Source organism: Diorhabda carinulata, chromosome 6 (assembly GCF_026250575.1).
Source record: "Diorhabda carinulata isolate Delta chromosome 6, icDioCari1.1, whole genome shotgun sequence".
NCBI classification, from domain to species: Eukaryota; Metazoa; Arthropoda; class Insecta; order Coleoptera; family Chrysomelidae; genus Diorhabda; species Diorhabda carinulata.
In genome coordinates this window covers 30,080,241-30,097,515 of record NC_079465.1, presented here as the reverse complement: position 1 = coordinate 30,097,515, position 17,275 = coordinate 30,080,241, and the positions used below count along the sequence as shown (strand labels likewise).

The 17,275-nt window shown below is 36.2% G+C and overlaps 1 protein-coding gene across 1 annotated transcript in view; it reads left to right on the top strand.

Annotated features, from left to right (window-relative positions):
- Positions 1 to 17,275, top strand: part of LOC130895022 (uncharacterized) — a 154,691-nt gene that overhangs the window by 79,166 nt on the left and 58,250 nt on the right. The gene's annotated exons all lie outside the window — the stretch shown is intronic.

Here is a 17,275-nt window from a genome sequence, read left to right as displayed (position 1 = left end):
GAATGTTATCTCTAGAGAGAAAACACAGGGCTAAATCAGGGCTATATGGTGGGTGTTTAATCTAAACGAAGCCACGTTCGTACGAAAAACGAGTAGCAACGTATTTTCTGAGCATCACTCGTATTTATCGAATTCCACTATACGTCAAAGGTCAATTATGATAATCATATGGGTTCGCACATTGTATAATTAATGATAATTACCGAGAACGATGTCAAAAGGTTAATTTAAATTCAATGAGAATGGATTGTTGTTAACCTAGGTCAAGTAAGTTTATATATGCCCTTTTAGGAAAAGTTTATACAAAATATGGATTAATATCACATACTGTAGAATAAGTAAGCGATTTTTCATATTTATACCGGGCGTAGAAGATGTAATAAACAGTTACATTTGAACAATTGTGGAAAGTATCTCCTGGTAGGTTCAAATGAGCTTCCACAGCATTTTTTTTATATAAATGGAGGTTGCAAAGCTTCTACTTCATGTTACGATATTTTTTGAGCCTTTTGAGCCATTTAATTATAAGTAATGCAGGATTTTCAATCCCCATAAGGTCCTGGAGTTGAAAGATCTTCTTCTGTGGAGATACCTGTGGATATCGATCTTGAATTTCTGTAGGTTGTAGTGCTCGAGGAAGCTGATTTCACAAGCTGACACTTCTCCAAAAAAATTGAAGTTCCGGGCGTCTGCAGGTGGAGATTTTCGCAAAAACTGCTCTGCTAAACAGCTTGAAAGAACATCTTCTTGAATTTCTGTAGGTTGTAGTGTTCGAGGAAGCAGATTCCACAATCTGACACTTCTCCAAAGAAATTGAAGTTCCGGGCGTCTGCAGGTGGAGATTTTCGCAAAAACTGCTCTGCTAAACAGCTTGAAAGAACATCTTCTTGAATTTCTGTAGGTTGTAGTGTTCGAGGAAGCAGATTCCACAATCTGACACTTCTCCAAAGAAATTGAAGTTCCGGGCGTCTGCAGGTGGAGATTTTCGCAAAAACTGCTCTGCTAAACAGCTTGAAAGAACATCTTCTTGAATTTCTGTAGGTTGTAGTGCTCGAGGAAGCTAATTCCACAATCTGACACTTCTCCAAAGAAATTGAAGTTCCGGGCGTCTGCAGGTGGAGGTTTTCGCAAAAACTGCTCCGCTAAACAGCTTGAAAGAGCATCTTCAGTGTTCAGTGATAAAGCAGAGTCATTTCAGCGACCATCTTCTATGCTCTAGGTTTCTAGTCAACTTTGGATCGAGTCGAATATTGTGGAATCTGGAAGTTGTAGAGGATTAAAATCTTTTGCTTTCTTGGTTCAACCAGTTTCTTAAAATGTTTGCCAAGGAGCTTTTCCAGCCCGGAATGAAATTTTTCACTTCTTCTATCTACTTTGTCATCTCCTAGCATTGGATAACGCTTGTCCGTTAAAGCAGGGTTGCCAAAATTACAACGTCGAGTGATTACTATTTCTAGATTGAGTGTTTCGTGAAACAATCGATTAATTCGTGTTATTAAGACTTTGTAAACGAAGAATTTATGTTTTTATAGTCTGATATACTTAATCTAACAGTATAAATTTTACATGGTAGCCGATTGAGACTTGAAAAAATGATCTAAAGGTACTTTTATGAACGCGAGTCATGGAATACATGACTAAATTTACGACGCGTGACCATTATAATTCCGAAAAAAAAAAAGAAATGGTGACTTAAGTGAATTGGTTTCGCTTAAATCTATCAAATTATACCGTGAAATTAAAGATCGGATCTTATTCATTGTTAATTTATGAAGAATGTCGAGTTTTTTTTTTATTCGTTTGAGGTGCATTCCGGAGCGTTCGACGAACACGCGATTCGGAAAATCAAAGAAACGTACCCCAGATTGTCCATTTTAAACAGTTATTCGAATTCGGAAGAAAATATCAATACCGTAGAAAACAGAAATGGAAAATCGCGAAGGAAAAAGGAATTTCAATCTTCATATACACAGTTACTAAAAAAGGAATTGGAATAATCAAAGTAACTGCTTATTCAAAAGTCGTACAGACCAAAAACTGTACGTAATATCTTTCAATGTAGAATCTACGCTATGAAGATAGTTTCCAGATTGTTAAACAAATGTAGTGAATCAAGTAAAACAACAACAATTTACACAGAACAGCCTTGGAAACAAAACGTCTTTGTCAGCTTGATTATGAGAGTTTATGTTGTGGGATTGTGGATGACTCGTTTTACTGATCAAAACAATTAGTTCAGAATTTTCTTTGTTTTCCATCTTCCAAAATTAGATGTTTGAATTGTCCACATCGTCTTACAGAACAGCCTTGGAAACAAAACGTCTTTGTCAGCTTGATTATGAGAGTTTACGTTGTGGGATTGTGGATGACTCGTTTTACTGATCAAAACAATTAGTTCAGGATTTTCTTTGTTTTCCATCTTCCAGAATTAGATGTTTGAATTGTCTACATCGTCTTACAGAACAGCCTTGGAAACAAAACGTCTTTGTCAGCTTGATTATGAGAGTTTACGTTGTGGGATTGTGGATGACTCGTTTTACTGATCAAAACAATTAGTTCAGAATTTTCTTTGTTTTCCATCTTCCAAAATTAGATGTTTGTATTGTCTACATCGTCTTACAGAACAGCCTTGGAAACAAAACGTCTTTGTCAGCTTGATTATGAGAGTTTACGTTGTGGGATTGTGGATGACTCGTTTTACTGACCAAAACAATTAGTTCAGAATTTTCTTTGTTTTCCATCTTCCAAAATTAGATGTTTGTATTGTCTACATCGTCTTACAGAACAGCCTTGGAAACAAAACGTCTTTGTCAGCTTGATTATGAGAGTTTACGTTGTGGGATTGTGGATGACTCGTTTTACTGATCAAAACAATTAGTTCAGAATTTTCTTTGTTTTCCATCTTCCAAAATTAGATGTTTGTATTGTCTACATCGTCTTACAAAACAGCCTTGGAAACAAAACGTCTTTGTCAGCTTGATTATGAGAGTTTACGTTGTGGGATTGTGGATGACTCGTTTTACTGATCAAAACAATTAGTTCAGAATTTTCTTTGTTTTCCATCTTCCAAAATTAGATGTTTGTATTGTCTACATCGTCTTACAGAACAGCCTTGGAAACAAAACGTCTTTGTCAGCTTGATTATGAGAGTTTACGTTGTGGGATTGTGGATGACTCGTTTTACTGATCAAAACAATTAGTTCAGAATTTTCTTTGTTTTCCATCTTCCAGAATTAGATGTTTGAATTGTCTACATCGTCTTACAGAACAGCCTTGGAAACGAAACGTCTTTGTCAGCTTGATTATGAGAGTTTACGTTGTGGGATTGTGGATGACTCGTTTTACTGATCAAAACAATTAGTTCAGGATTTTCTTTGTTTTCCATCTTTGTCTACATCGTCTTTAAGTGCAACCAACATCGCAATGGTCGACCAAATGAGGTGACGACTCCAGAAATGTTGAAGAAACTCCACTGGATGATCGTTGTGTGCAAATTAGTAGCTTTCAATACCAAGAAATTATGTTGGAACAAACAGAATGGAGAAGGCGTTAAGCAGGACGCTCGTAAACAAATAAGAAACAAAAATTTAAGTGTACGAACCATTTTAGAGGCCAAGTGTCACATATTGGAGCAGCAAAGATGAAATATCTTCGAAAGGAATAGTTAAATAATGATAATAACACCCCTATAGGGTTGATAGAAAGGTTCATTGAGTTTTTCGTAGTTTTGATTGGACATTAATCATGTGAGGGAAAGGATTGGTGAGGTTAGGTTTGGCCCTGATATAGGACATATTCCTCTGCACGGTTGTTTCTATTTTTACAAGTTGTTATGATTGTACGTTTCCAAATTAACATTCTGTATATATTACACGACAAATTTTAGATAAAATACAGTTTGTAACTCTCCAGGGAATATTTTTTATTTCATTTAGAAACCTTGAATATTGTTTAGTTGATTGCTTCGGTTGTAAACAAATAATTGATTGCGTTTTATATTAAACGCTGTTATTTATCAATTTTGTAATTATTTTATATCTTGCGCTTGTTACACGACATCTTCATTCAATGTAGTCACTTTTAATTAATTTCGATACCTGCTGGTTATGAATGGAAAGTCGTATCATGGGGGACGTAAAAATCGCGGCTTCTAGTCTAGATATTTAAATTACGAAAAGACATTTCAACATAACATCATTTTTTTTTTGAAAAATAATTACATTTTATTTCATAGAAGTAGATTTTTTACATTTCTTGTGATAAAAATGGAGTTGAGAAAGGTATGATCTGAGTATAATCCAGATAATGGAGTTTATGACGCGGGCAAATACAACTTTTGAAATACAAATTTGGACATGAGAAAACTGTGCGCAAGATGGATGGTGCGTTTGCTCAAAATGGAAACAAAAACAAAATTTTTGCACCGTTTTATAACCATGGATGGAACGTGGACCCATATGTTTACAACTGAAGCCAAAGTACAATCTAAACAATGTGCTGAAGAGGGTGAACCGGCTCTAAAGAAGGCAGAGACCGTTCTAGTTGCAAACGTCGATTTTTTGGGATGCGCGTGAGATAATTTCGATTGAATATCTTGAAAAAGAAAAAACTATCAACGACGAATATTCTCGCAGCATTTGAGCGAAGAAAAAAGTGTTATTTCATCAAGATAATCCACCAGCTGACGTATCCGTTATTACATTGACCAAAATTAACGAATTGAACCTTGAATTGCTATCTAATGCACCATAATCGCCAGATTTAACCCACTTGGAGTATTTTCTGTTCTTAAACTTGAAGAAATGAATCAGTGGTTAAAGATTTTTCAACAATGAAAAGGTGATTTCAATAGTTAATGGCTATTTTAAGAAGTTTGACGATTCTTATTACGAAAACGGTTTTAAAACTCCATGAACGTCGCTGGGAAAAATGTATGGATCGAAAAGGCGATTTAGTTGAAAAATAAAATCATTTTCGTGTTTACTTTGTTGTGCCGGGTACTACTGGGATCATTATCTTGGATATCTACCAAATTTTCAATGGCAAATTGATCTCAAGGAGTGGTGATGTAAATTGGCTTTCACGCAGTCCCGATTTAACACATATAGACTTTTTTTTTGTTTACGCTAATAAATCGTCTTTCCTGGTACAATTAAAAGAAAATATCCGTCACGAAATGACGGATATTAAGGAGAAAACTCGCCGAGTCGTCGTAGATTATTTTAGTTATCGATTTAATGAATATTTTTAAAGCAATTTGGACATTTGGACGATGTTATTTCTAAAAAATCACTTCCCTAGCAACGTATTTTGAGACGTAATGATTATTTTCTGAAAAAACTGTTTATTTTTGTTTTTTTTTTCAATTGTATTTTCTTCGGAAGTTGGGACTACTTTGTCTATGGTTTGTGAGGTATTCCGAAATTTATGTAGGCCGGTAATTCGTCAAAAATTCCGTACTTTAGCGCATTTTAAAATGCAGTTTTTTTTTTTCAAATTAGTCAATTATTCTCGAATGCTAATTTCATAGCTAATTTCCGCGAATTATTCCAAAAAAAAAACCGCACATCGTAGCTTTTTCCCAAATTCGATACGCAATATTTCAATTTCATCTTGATTTAATTTTACGGTCATTAATATCCGAAGTGATGATTTTTTTATTTCGGTTAATCAATTTACTCAAACGAGATTCGTGATAAAAACACATAATGTTACAGATAATAAATTTTGAATAAACGCCAAGAAGAAGAAGAAAAAAATAAATAATAAAACACCGTATCGAAGACCTACCACTGTTTGTATCAAATTTGATTTCACTACATCTCCACGGATGGATTCGAAATCAGCGGGTTTATTGACAATTAGCAGATTATTGCAACGAATCCGATTAGAGAATTATTCAGATTGTAGTGTAGTAGACAAAATCGTAACTGTAAACGTAATTTTTCCAAAATAACATCGTACAAATGTACAAATTTCTCTCAAAATATCCATTAAATCGATAACTAAAATAATCTACGACGACTCGGCGAGTTTTCTCCTTAATATCCGTCATTTCGTGACGGATATTTTCTTCTAATTGTACCAGGAAAGACGATTTATCAGCGTAAACAAAAAAAAAAAGTCTATAGGTGTTAAATCGGGACTGCGTGAAAGCCAACTTACATCACCACTCCTTGAGATCAATTTGCCATTGAAAATTTGGTAGATATCTAAGATAATGATCCCAGAAGTACCCGGCACAACAAAGTAAACACGAAAATGATTTTATTTTTCAACGAAATAACCTTTTCGATATATACATTTTTCCCAGCGACGTTCATGGAGTTTTAAAACCATTTTCGTAATAAGAAACGTCAAACTCCTAAAAATAGCCATTAACTATTGAAATCACCTTTTCATTATTGAAAAATCTTTAACCACTAATTCATTTCTTCAAGTCTAAAAACAGAAAATACTCCAAGTGGGTTAAATCTGGCGATTATGGTGCATTAGGTAGCAATTCAAGGTTTAATTCGTTAATTTTGGTCATTGTAATAACGGATACGTCAGCTGGTGGATTATCTTGATGAAACAACACTTTTTCTTCGCTCAAATGCTGCGATAATATTCGTCGTTGATAGTTTTTCCTTTTTCAAGATATTCAATCGAAATCATCTCACGCGCATCCCAAAAAAACGACGTTTGCAGCTGGAACGGTCTCTGCCTTCTTTAGAGCCGGTTCGCCCTCTTCAGCACATTGTTTTGATTGTATTTTGGCGTCAGTTGTAAACAGATGGATCCACGTTCAATCCATGGTTATAAAATGGTGCAAAATCATTAATTATCATTAATTTTGATCAATGTAATAACGGATACGTCAGCTGGTGGATTATCCTGATGAAATAACACTTTTTTCTTCGCTCAAATGTAGTAATAAGTTCGCATAATACTCCCTGTCAATATTTTTCGAGTTTCCAAGATATTTAATGGAAATTATCCCACGCGCATTCCAAAAAACCGACTCCATACAGCTCATACAGTCACTTTAAGCGAATACTACTAGTGTCTAAATTGCTTGTTGACGTGTCCATTAAGAGCTTCATTCGAAAACAAGATGATAGTAAACTTAGGAAATCATCATCAATCATCTGGTTTACGTAGTCAAATTTCTGACCATCATCCCGAGGTTTTAACAAATCAGGCTCGTCGCGAACAGACCGTTCGTGGACGTTCGGTTTTAGGTGTATCCGATCTGTTCAAACTTCTGGATCCATTTTCCAATCACACGAGCATCTGGCGCAGAATCCATCATCCATTTTGATAAACGCAGTTTCTGTATGACAAAAAAAGTTGATTTGAATCCAAATCCTTTCGACGGTTGCGTTCCGTTTGATTGTTCCACGCCGTATATAAACATCGATACCGTTCTTTGCACAAGCTTCGCGATGTATAATTTTATTTTGATTCCGAACCGTAATATCACGTATTCTAATTTTACGTACAGTTTAAATAGATCGAACAAATTGGCAGATAAAGTACGTATCGGTGTGTTTTAAGAACAAAGGAATACGGATAATAATTCCGCAATTTCCTTAAGGAACGTTCATTAACGTTATTGAAGGGTGTTTCTTTTCGGTTTTTTCGTTTACACAACTATCGAATAATATGGGAAAGAAGAAGAGAGAAACAATCTACGTTCTTTGATATTGATTAAGTCACGAACTGCGAATATTAAATTCTCTCTTTATGTAGCTACTTCAATTTGCTACCAAATAATACAAATTGAACGCATAATGGACATTAGATTTTTTTTTTTTTTTTTGAAATTTATCGTAGTTAAAATGTTGATGAATTGAGTGGAAACGTTCCGTCTTAATGTGAATGTGAAGATTCATTATACGAAAATACACCTTTTAGAGATACGAGGCGACATCTTTGTTATCGCAAATCACCGGTAAAAAAATTGTAACTGATCTTCATAAGATGTTATCTATCGTCAACTGATACACATCTTTGTTAACAACAAACGATAAAGCTGCTCAAGCGACACTCTATTGCTACAAAACCAGAGTCAGCGAGAAATGAGCAGTCGGCTAGTTCCAGAATTTACCGTTACCAAAAGACAGGTAACTATAATCGAGGATGCCGTTCCGAATGACAAAATCGCTTCATTGTCAGCACATAGTTAAGAAATTGAATCCTCACTGGTGTTTAAGTTCAACAGAAGCTCAAAGAAACGCGAGGAATGGCTGCGAGTGGCTGCAGAATCAGAAGAAGACCATACCAAGCTCAGTAAGTAGAGGAGCCACGAATCCAGAGAAGATCTGAAGAAAAATCCACGTAGTGATACATAAAAGAAAACGTGGGGTTTAGAAGAAGTTCCAGGACGATTTGGGCAATCATTTCAATGGAAACCAGCGTGAAGATTCACATTGAAGCTCAGAGAAACGCGAGGAAAGGCTGTGAGTGGTTGGAGAGTTAGGAAAAGACCAGACCAAGCTCAGCAAATAGAAGAGCCACGAATCTAGAGAATATCTGAAGAAAAATCCACGTAATGATGCATAAAAGAAAACGTGGGGTTTAGAAGAAGTTCCAGGACGATTTGGGCAATCATTTCAATGGAAACCAGCGTGAAGATTCACATTGAAGCTCAGAGAAACGCGAGGAAAGGCTGTGAGTGGTTGGAGAGTTAGGAAAAGACCAGACCAAGCTCAGCAAATAGAAGAGCCACGAATCTAGAGAATATCTGAAGAAAAATCCACGTAATGATGCATAAAAGAAAACTTGGGGTTTAGAAGAAGTTCCAGGACGATTTGGGCAATCATTTCAATGGAAACCAGCGTGAAGATTCACATTGAAGCTCAGAGAAACGCGAGGAAAGGCTGTGAGTGGTTGGAGAGTTAGGAAAAGACCAGACCAAGCTCAGCAAATAGAAGAGCCACGAATCTAGAGAATATCTGAAGAAAAATCCACGTAATGATGCATAAAAGAAAACGTGGGGTTTAGAAGAAGTTCCAGGACGATTTGGGCAATCATTTCAATGGAAACCAGCGTGAAGATTCACATTGAAGCTCAGAGAAACGCGAGGAAAGGCTGTGAGTGGTTGGAGAGTTAGGAAAAGACCAGACCAAGCTCAGCAAATAGAAGAGCCACGAATCTAGAGAATATCTGAAGAAAAATCCACGTAATGATGCATAAAAGAAAACGTGGGGTTTAGAAGAAGTTCCAGGACGATTTGGACAATCATTTCAATGGAAACCAGCGTGAAGATTCACATTGAAGCTCAGAGAAACGCGAGGAAAGGCTGTGAGTGGTTGGAGAGTTAGGAAAAGACCAGACCAAGCTCAGCAAATAGAAGAGCCACGAATCTAGAGAATATCTGAAGAAAAATCCACGTAATGATGCATAAAAGAAAACGTGGGGTTTAGAAGAAGTTCCAGGACGATTTGGGCAATCATTTCAATGGAAACCAGCGTGAAGATTCACATTGAAGCTCAGAGAAACGCGAGGAAAGGCTGTGAGTGGTTGGAGAGTTAGGAAAAGACCAGACCAAGCTCAGCAAATAGAAGAGCCACGAATCTAGAGAATATCTGAAGAAAAATCCACGTAATGATGCATAAAAGAAAACGTGGGGTTTAGAAGAAGTTCCAGGACGATTTGGACAATCATTTCAATGGAAACCAGCGTGAAGATTCACATTGAAGCTCAGAGAAACGCGAGGAAAGGCTGTGAGTGGTTGGAGAGTTAGGAAAAGACCAGACCAAGCTCAGCAAATAGAAGAGCCACGAATCTAGAGAATATCTGAAGAAAAATCCACGTAATGATGCATAAAAGAAAACGTGGGGTTTAGAAGAAGTTCCAGGACGATTTGGGCAATCATTTCAATGGAAACCAGCGTGAAGATTCACATTGAAGCTCAGAGAAACGCGAGGAAAGGCTGTGAGTGGTTGGAGAGTTAGGAAAAGACCAGACCAAGCTCAGCAAATAGAAGAGCCACGAATCTAGAGAATATCTGAAGAAAAATCCACGTAATGATGCATAAAAGAAAACGTGGGGTTTAGAAGAAGTTCCAGGACGATTTGGACAATCATTTCAATGGAAACCAGCGTGAAGATTCACATTGAAGCTCAGAGAAACGCGAGGAAAGGCTGTGAGTGGTTGGAGAGTTAGGAAAAGACCAGACCAAGCTCAGCAAATAGAAGAGCCACGAATCCAGAGAAGGTTTAAAGAAAAATACACGTAGTGATGCATAAATAAAAACGTGGAAAAGGAAACGAGCGTGGAGATTCACATTGAAGCTCAAAGAAACGCAAGGAAAGGCTGTGAGTAGCTAGAGAGTCAAGGACAGCTCTGCTATCTTTGCATTGCGGCAATCGCGTTGTACGCATAGTCTATTAAAAATGGAGTGCTATGAGTCCATGGAGATAGCTAGATTAGTTCCTCGGCCATATATTCCTGCTCCTACTTTTCCATTTCCATGAGTATAAAATACCCACGGGAAACGATCATATCTATGGACACCACACATTTCTCTAGAACGCTTGGATGTTCAATCAGGTCACCAAGCTTCATGTTCTGTTCCTTGCATGAAAGTCTTCAAAGGAAGCCTTTGGGACGGGATCTGGTATCCCCCAATGATAGTATTTGCTCTTGGCTAGTATATGAAAGCTGCATAGCTTTTGATAGACGCCTCATAATGGATTTGTACATCAAGTTTATCATTTTCGATGTTCCTTCCGCCATTTTATGGCGGTTGTGTAAGGAAAAACGTGCCTTGTAGATGTTGGTATGTAAATCAAGCATGAATGAGGCTGAAGGCCACAAATTTGTAATTTGAATAGTATAATTTCGTAAATAGGATCTTAAAAAAATCACTTTGCATATAATTTCACATCATGTTTATCGTATCATGTACTTGCAACTATTAATCTGTCGATAATTTTTTCAAATTGGATGTGTTGTTTAACATATGCCCGTTAAATCGAAGTAAAGGGTGTTATTCTATAAATTATAAATTCTATGCTGATTAGACACGCTAGCATGAAAATATGCACATTTTTCTTGATTCAGATACATTTAGATGCACACCACCACAGAAAACCACGACTTAATAGCAAAAAAGATGCACTACTACGGGGATAGTCCCAGAAGTAAACGACGCCACGACCTTGCCTTCTTTGGAGCCGATTCTCCCTTTTCAATCCTTCGTTTTTTATGTTTCGTGAAGTGATGGACCCATAGTTATTGAAAGACACAAAAATTTCTGTGAAACTTTGCCAAACATTAGATGAAAACATCTTCATGTCCAAACTTTCAGTTAATATGCCATGTACAGCATTTTGTTGGTCATCGCAGGTCGTCCAGTCTCGTCTAAACTTTGCTACCAAATATTTTACTGTTAATGACGAAGAAACAGTCTCACCCAGGGTAGAATCCAGCTCAGCTGGTTGAACTAAGACCTACGCTCACTACTGATAGCTGCTAAACAAATACTAAACATCGTGGGGTCTTCAAACCGCCATCTCTAGGTCAGGCCAGGTAGCATCCTCGTACTACCAAATGCTACATAACTACACCTCATAAAACAAAAGGAATTAGTTTGATATACAAATATACAAGATTCCGAAAGGCATCTGGAGCCAAAAATGTTTAAAGAGCAATCAAAATTGATGCATAAACATCAACTATAGTAAGGAAAGATGAGAATAATCTTTAAATATAAGGCGTACAAGATAATTAATGAAGATATACACCAAGCTGGACGTAATACAGAGTACAAAGAGTCCTGTGCTGAAGGGAACAGAAATCAGAAGAAAAAGCAGCGAAAAGAAATCAAGCCAACAAGATTTTGATCGTTTTCATTGTGGGATTGTGGCAAAATTGGAGTGTACTAACTATAATATATTCTCGTTTGTTTATCTTCTGTCGCACGAGAAAATAAATGTTCTGGCATCTTATTTCCAATAGATTTGTGAGCCTCTCCCTTCTCTCTTCTTCCATTTTCTTTACTTTCCTGCTATTAATCGACACCAAGTTTTCCATACAATCACGTAATTTCCATAATGAAATATCCAATTGCTTGTTAATCCTATCACAATAATTGTTTTTTATGACTGATTTGTAAAGTCAAATAACCTGAATTCATCCATCGTTTCATCTAAATCCACTTCCGTTTCCTCTAAATGAGAGGATGAGTGTATAAGTATACGAAAGCTCGTTATATATTAGAGTAAGTACACTTTGGTGTTCAATTTTGCCACAATCCCACTACGAAAACGCTAATGATCTAGTTGATATTTTTCAAAAGATATTTAACGCTCTGCAATTCTTAATTTATTGATTCCCAGTCGACGAATGTATAATTATACGATAGCTCGTTATATATTAGAGTTAGTACACTTTGGTGTTTAATTTTTCCACAATCCCACCACGAAAACGCTAATAATCTAGTTGATATTTTTCAAAAGATATTTAACGCTCTGCAATTCTTAATTTATTGATTCCCAGTCGACGAATGTATAATTATACGATAGCTCGTTATATATTAGAGTTAGTACACTTTGGTGTTTGATTTTTCCACAATCCCACCACGAAAACGCTAATAATCTAGTTGATATTTTTCAAAAGATAATTAACGCTCTGCAATTCTTAATTTATTGATTCCCAGTCGACGAATGTATAATTATACGATAGCTCGTGATATATTAGAGTTAGTACACTTTGGTGTTTAATTTTGCCACAATCCCACCACGAAAACGCTAATAATCTAGTTGATATTTTTCAAAAGATATTTAACGCTCTGCAATTCTTAATTTATTGATTCCTAGTCGACGAATGTATAATTATACGATAGCTCGTTATATATTAGAGTTAGTACACTTTGGTGTTCAATTTTGCCACAATCCCACTACGAAAACGCTAATAATCTAGCTAGAAAAGACTTCATTCCAATTAAAATTTATATATATATAGGACGGTATATTAAATTTGAGGATTATGTTGATTTATAAGAAAAATCGTGACTAAAGATTGATTATAACATAACCTAAACCAGTTCTGTTATTATCGATTAATTCAAACACAATTTTGTGCGATAATTATAAAGATAAGATTTCCAATCTACGTCGAAGCGTGTTGTTTCTGTGATTTTTCAATTTCTTTATTAGACGGTTGGGTTAAAGTGGTACTATTATTAACATATCGTTATTAACTTACCGTCAAATGAGCGGCTTAGTTCAAAGAACCGAAATTACCACTAGTCAACTACTAAATAAAAACATTACCCATAACTTGATTGTAAATTTATTAGGAATTGATTCTATTTCAAAAATACAAATCGAATCAAACAATTAGAGGTTCAAATTTAAATAATCCATTCACAAGACTTTACATCAATTATTAGTTGAAAAACTCACCCAAAACTGTCCAAAGTACATAATACATTCAATTTTTGATACTTTAACCTGAAGAACTACCCCAATAGAACAATATTCCCGCGCCATCCCCAAGGAATTCCATTTAGTCTTCTAATGGGAATTTCTATCAAATAACAAGCGATTAACTGATTAACTAAATCCTTTCCGATATATCTGGTGACACGTTTTAGTAAAAACCAACATACCTACATTCATTCACATTCTATACATCAAAAACACCTAGTTACATGAACCCAAGGGGGACGTTTTCGAATAGAGTATTGACCGTCCACTACGCTGTTGCTAGAGGTTAGTCCCGCGCGGATTTTACTTAATCGAGGTTGTATTTTCCGTATTCTTCAAATTCGACCCACCAGTGACACCAGAACTCAAAAGAACGCATGCTGGACAAAAAAATTTTGCACTTATGTCCAAATTTAATTTTATATTTTCTATCTGACTTTTTGGCCAAAAGATTCGTCCTTTTTTCGACGATCATTCCATTCCACAATAATTTGGACGATCTGTAATACGAACCCAATTACCTGGATGGTTCTAGAAGTACCTGGCCCAATAAAAAGTTTAATTTTTCAACGTAAGTTCAATGTTTTCAATAATTTTATAATGAAAATCGTCGAGATCTTCAAAATATCTCCCAACATCACTTTTCATTGTTGAAAATCTTTGATCACCAAGCTTGGGAACAGGAAAAAAACCGAGGTAGCTAAATCTAGTGTATAGGATGCGTGAGGTAGTAATCTGAAGTTTAATTCGTTGATTTTGGTCATTGCAATATCAGATATGTCAGTTGGTGGATTATCAACACTTTCTTCTCAACCAAAAGCGGTTTTTTTTGCTTGATTTCTTCGCTTAAACGTCGCAATGATATTCGTCGTTGATAGTTTTTCCTTTTTCAAGTTATTCAATCGAAATTATTCCACGCGCATCCCAAAAAATCGACGTTTGCAGCTGGAACGGTCTTTGCCTTCTTTAGAGCCGGTTGGCCCTCTTCAGCACATTGTTTCGATTGTACTTTGGCGTCAGGTGTAAACAGATGGATCCATGGTTATAAAACGGTGCAAAATCATTAATTATCATTAATTTTGGTCAATGTAATAACGGATAAGTCAGCTGGTGGATTATCTTGATGAAACAACACTTTTTTCTTCGCTCAAATGCTGCAATAAGTTTGCATAATACTCGCTTCTGATAATTTTTTCCTTTTTCGAGATATTCAATCGAAATTATCCCACGCGCATCCCAAAAAAACGACGTTTGCAGCTGGAACGGTCTTTGCCTTCTTTAGAGCCGGTTGGCCTTCTTCAGCACATTGTTTCGATTGTACTTTGGCGTCAGGTGTAAACAGATGGATCCATGGTTATAAAACGGTGCAAAATCATTAATTATCATTAATTTTGGTCAATGTAATAACGGATAAGTCAGCTGGTGGATTATCTTGATGAAACAACACTTTTTTCTTCGCTCAAATGCTGCAATAAGTTTGCATAATACTCGTTTCTGATAATTTTTTCCTTTTTCAAGATATTCAATCGAAATTATCCCACGCGCATCCCAAAAAAACGACGTTTGCAGCTGGAACGGTCTTTGCCTTCTTTAGAGCCGGTTGGCCTTCTTCAGCACATTGTTTCGATTGTACTTTGGCGTCAGGTGTAAACAGATGGATCCATGGTTATAAAACGGTGCAAAATCATTAATTATCATTAATTTTGGTAAATGTAATAACGGATAAGTCAGCTGGTGGATTATCTTGATGAAACAACACTTTTTTCTTCGCTCAAATGCTGCAATAAGTTTGCATAATACTCGCTTCTGATAATTTTTTCCTTTTTCAAGATATTCAATCGAAATTATCCCACGCGCATCCCAAAAAAACGACGTTTGCAGCTGGAACGGTCTTTGCCTTCTTTAGAGCCGGTTGGCCTTCTTCAGCACATTGTTTCGATTGTACTTTGGCGTCAGGTGTAAACAGATGGATCCATGGTTATAAAACGGTGCAAAATCATTAATTATCATTAATTTTGGTCAATGTAATAACGGATAAGTCAGCTGGTGGATTATCTTGTGAAACAACACTTTTTTCTTCGCTCAAATGCTGCAATAAGTTTGCATAATACTCGCTTCTGATAGTTTTTCCTTTTTCAAGATATTCAATAGAAATTATCCGACGCGCATTTCAAAAAAAACGACTCCATGACCTTGCTTGCACATGGAACAGTCTTCGCCTTCTTTGGAGTCGATTCTTCCTTTTCAGTCCATTCTTTTGTTCTGGGGTATATCTGTGAAACATCTCCAAACACTCGATGCAAAATATCTTCACGATTTAACCTCAAAACACACTGGTAAACCTTGGAACAAATACTTGATGTTTCAGATATAAAGTGATGGAACCACGTTTCATCCATGATTAAAAAACGTCCAAATTTTCAGTTAATAACGCGCTTTTTGGATTATCCAGTGGAATCGTCACCTCATTTGGTCTTTTTTACTGTTGATCTGTTGAACAACCTCTTCCAGATGAGAAACTAGCTCAGTTTTTCAACTGGTGGGGCTAAGGCCTGTGACATCTGTCAAACAACGTCATCTCTAGATCGGACCAAGTACTTATGGAACCACCCTCGTATATCTACATCGAGTTCCAGTATAAAACGTTGACGAGAAGTTGAAATCAGTAGGAACTTTTGTTATTTTTGTCATCGACGGTATTTTTTGCTTCTTCAATCACTATGCGTTTGTTAAATCCGCGACAGCTTCAATTACAAGAAACATCTTGTTTAAACAACACTGTATAACAATTTTCAACATATTATACAAATATATTATTACTGCAAACATCGAACGGCTTTAACACGTTTTCTATTGTACATACCGAGCAGTAGCTAAACAGATACAACTTAAACTTTGGTCCGCGAAGCTTGTTCATTCAATAACGAAGAATACATGTTAATTTACGATGTTCTCGGTTGGCATGAGGTGTTTTAAAGACTGTGCAAGTCATTATTTTCTATCACGTACTTCGTTTCAAAAAGAAATAAGACGGTGGGTTTGTTCGAACAACAAAAAAAAACGAAAGAAAGATCATAAACCGGCTCTCCATCCGACGTTGATTGTTTGAAGAAAAGTATTAGAAGACTAAATATAATTGGTTGTAAAAACTGAATTAATTTGAATTGGTTATCTAGTTGTGGAGTTGGGAATTGATAAATTGCACCGATCGGAGTGCACCAATTACTACGAGTGTCATTTGAAAAGTTTCCGATTTCTACCGGGAGGTGTCGCTACTTAATCAGAATGTTTCGAAAACAGAAAATTCGGGAATTTTCTCGTTTTTGAGTTATAAGTCGACAACCGGTCACATAAATTGTAATTATATATAATTCTATAAATAATTATAACAATTTTTATTTCTAAATTGTTTGCATTACTCCCGGAACACTCTGTATGTCAGAAAATATATTAACCAGTGCTTTAAAATATTTTAACTAAAATTCCAGCCATTTTGAACGCTTGATTTTCATTCGACATTCGACATTCGACAATTGACATTCGACATTCGACATTCGACATTCGACATTCGACATTCGACATTCGACATTCGACATTCGACATTCGACATTCGACATTCGACATTCGACATTCGACATTCGACATTCGACATTCGACATTCGACATTCGACATTCGACATTCGACATTCGACATTCGACATTCGACATTCGACATTCGACATTCGACATTCGACATTCGACATTCGACATTCGACATTCGACATTCGACATTCGACATTCGACATTCGACATTCGACATTCGACATTCGACATTCGACATTCGACATTCGACATTCGACATTCGACATTCGACA